This window comes from Arachis ipaensis, chromosome B05 (assembly GCF_000816755.2).
Source record: "Arachis ipaensis cultivar K30076 chromosome B05, Araip1.1, whole genome shotgun sequence".
Classification (NCBI taxonomy): domain Eukaryota; kingdom Viridiplantae; phylum Streptophyta; class Magnoliopsida; order Fabales; family Fabaceae; genus Arachis; species Arachis ipaensis.
In genome coordinates, this window is record NC_029789.2 from 123,834,349 (window position 1) to 123,838,241 (window position 3,893).

The window sequence follows — 3,893 nt, forward strand, 5'->3', positions numbered from 1 at the left end:
TTTATTTTTATCAAATTAAATTAAACTATTAATTTAAATTATATTTATTTAAATTTTAAATAAAATTTTATCATTTAAAATTTTAAATTATGTGAATTAAGTAAAAAAATAAAAATATACCAATACGATCCAAATTGTACGAAAATAGACATAAGTTCGTCGCACCAATAGAAGAATTTGTTAGTTTTAATGAAGTTCACCGATTCAGTGGGCAAACTTCAATAAAATCTCAACTTAAAAAAATAAATTTTAAAAAATAAAGATGAAAAATTATTTTGGTAAATAATTATTTTTTAAATTTATTTCAGAAAAAATTTCTTACTTTCTGCACTACACTATATCTAGTAATAGCTTCTATTGTTTAGACATGAAGAGGAAATTATAAATTTGAATAGACAAAACAAATTAAAAAAATTGAAAGACAAAGATGGGTTGTACAGGTCTAATGTAAAGGAATTTGGATTTTCTAAATTTTGAATTTTATTTTAGAAGATAAAGTATGATCTATCACCATTTATTTCATATGTGGGACCAAGAGAAAACACGAGAGAGAAAGCATTCAATAGTGAGAGATCTCACTTTATCCTCTAAAGTAAAACTCTAAATTTAGAGGATCCAAATTCAATGTAGAAGGTATTGGAAAAGTAGCAGAAATCTATTTCAAGAAATTGTTTGCTACATCAATCCTTAAGGACCCAGAGGAGGTGTTAGGAGGTCTAGCAAGTAAAGTTGATAACAGAATGAACCGCGTACTTATGATACTCATTTCTGATGAACAAGTTAAAAGAGCAGTTTTCTCTATGAATTCCTTCTCAGCATTGGATGAGGATGGCTTCATAGCAAAATTGTACTAGTATTATTGGGCAATTATCAAGAAGGAGGTCAATCAAGCAGGTATCAGCTTTTTCTCTGGAGGTAAAATGCTTTGATCCATGAACCACATGCAGATATGTTGGATTCCTAAAGTTACAGGTGTAGATTCTATGGCTCAAATACTACTTATTAGCTTGAGTATGGTGTTTTATAAGATAATTTCAAAAATATTGGTTCACATGATGCAGTTTTGTATGGATAAAATTATAAGTATGAATCAACGCTCTTTCATTAAAAGCAGGTTGATTAGTGATAATATCCTTATAGTGCATGAGTTTATGCATTACCTAAAGAACAAGAAATATAGTGATTATTATTTGGCGTTGAAGCTCGATATGAGCAGGGCCTATGACCGAGTTGTGTGAAACTTTTTTTGGGAGATGCTAAAGAGGTTGGGGTTTTGTCAAAAATAGATTGGCTGGAAATAGGAGCATGTGACTACGGTTTCCTATTCCTCATTTATGCAGAGGATTTATCTCTCTACTCCACAAGGGTGAACAGAGAGCTGAGTTTTCATGTCTAAGATTAAACTGGCGATATCCCACCATTAGCCATTTGTTTTTTGCGGATGACTCGATTTTGTTTGGAAAGGCCAATGCTCAAACTTATCAGAACTTACTTCAGCTACTACAGGAGTATAGTGAGATTAGTGGTAGATTACTAACCCGAACAAATCATCAGTCTTTTTTAGCTAGAATACTCCGGAGGAATTGAGACACGAGTTTACTGAGATCCTACAGGTTCTAATGTTGGCTCTCAGGATAAATACTTAAGCCTCCTTGCAACTGTGAACAGATAAAAAACAACCACCTTTATCTATATTGAAGACAAAAGGTAATGGAGAAACTTAATCAGTGGAAGCGATCATTATTGTTAGCGAGTGGGTGAGAAATTTTGGTTAAAGCGGTGGCTTCTTGATGCATCCGCATCTTTAGTAGTTTTTCCTTCTTAATTTCAGTCCATAAGGCATAAGCTAATAATTCTTGTTATTTTTAGTAATCAATTCATGGTTTAGTGCATATTACTTTTAGTGTGTGAATTTTTTTTGTTACAGGAGAATCTTGAAAGAAATTAAGCAAAGACAAGAAGGAAGAAGAGCAAGCAATAGCAACAAGCAATAGAAGGACTAAACAGAGAGCTCTCAGGGGACACCACATTGCCATGCGCCTCACACCTAGGCCCATACACCTCACGCCTCACCAATTCTTACCTCCAGGAGCTGCTCTCCTTGGATGCGCCTCATGCACAAGCTCATGCACGTCACATGTAGCTCCATGCGCCTCACGTAGCACCAAACAGAGGCCTCCAACTCCTTGTTCTTTGGGCTGCGCCTCACATGTGGCATACTGCACCTCACACATGCAACAATGAGCCACTCCTAGGCTTGTGATATCTTGTCAAATCTCTCACTAATCTCTAATCCTTTAAGGCACTTAAGTTAATGATTAAAGTTTGAGCACAAAGCTTATGATTTAAAGCATTGATGGACAATTATAAACAATTATCTGAAGCTTGACTTAGGATGGAAAACTATTGAATGAGCATTAATTAGTTGAGATTTGATTTTGTTTTAATTTGATTTATTGTTAATTCTAAATTAATGAGGTTTAGGGTTAGTATTTAAAGAATAGGGAGACACTTACATGTCTCTCTTCTTCTCTTCTCCCTGCCGTTTTTCAATTCAGAGTTTTTTTTTTCTTTGCACCATGAGCAACTAATCTCCTTTGCTAAGGTTAGGAGCTCTGTTCATCTTTCTATGGATTATTAATCTAAGTGTTTTACTTTATTTGAGGTTCATGCTTTGATCTGTTCATAACTGAGTTTTCGTTCTTTGATCATCCCTAAAGATTTAGAATTGTTGGAAAACGTTCTAAATTCATTTTGGATTCTAAATATTGTTTTGAAAAAAAATAATATTTGAATTAGTTTGAAAACTCTTTCTCACTACTTTTTTTTATTTAACTAGAAATAGTGTTTCAAAGAGTATGCGACACTTTGTGATTTTCAATTGCTCTAGTTTGAATAAGTGACATAAAATTTAGATTAGAAAACTTTTGGAAATCATTCTTTCTTGTAAGTTTCAATTGTTTAGGACTAGCTTGAATAAATGACATATAATTCAACCTAAGGACTATTCTTGAATCTTATTTGAAATTAAATCAGAATTATGCTTCATCTTTTTTCTTAAATAATTGACTAAGGAATTAGCGATTAATTAGGTTAAAGAGAAATTGAATTACCAAGGAATTGGAATTTGATTATTTATGATTTGTCGTGATTGATATTTGCATGCCTCAAATAAATGAACACAATGATTGTTTTCCTAGAGAGTGAAAATCACTGAAACCTTAACATTCTCAGGTCCGAATATATAAGGATAATTGAAAGAATAATAAGGAGAGACACCAGAAAAATACTATGAGTTCTTCAAATCAAAACATAATTTGGGTTAATCAATTAATGCCTTCTAACGGTACATGGAATGAAAATCTAATTCACAACAATTTTTCAGACACAATAGCTCAAATAATTCTGTAAACTCCTGTAACTCAAGGACCAAATAAACGTATACGGGAAAAAGAAAAAAGAGATTCTTACTCAGTCAATTCTAGTTATCAGATCAGCTTTCAATTTTTTCATCCTCCTCAGGAGTATCTTTCCAAAATCTTCCATCAGAAGGAGCTTTGGCATTCAATTTAGGACCTCAAATATCCAGCTAAGGTCAAATTCTTTTTTTGGAAAGCAGTTCATAATGACATACTTGTTAGAAAAAATCCAAATCAGAATTTCAGCAACACTCATTCACTACCCTAAATGTGAAATTGAGGAGGAAACAGTCTTGTATTATCTAATTAAATGCCCTCACTTAACTCAGGTTTAGTTTGAATTAGAAATTACTAATGCACTTGAAAACTTTGATGAGTTTTAAAAATGGTAGATCTCAAACACAAAGACAATGGGTGTTGATAATTATGGTAATTGCCGACAAAGTTTGACGGCAACAACATTATGGAAAATAT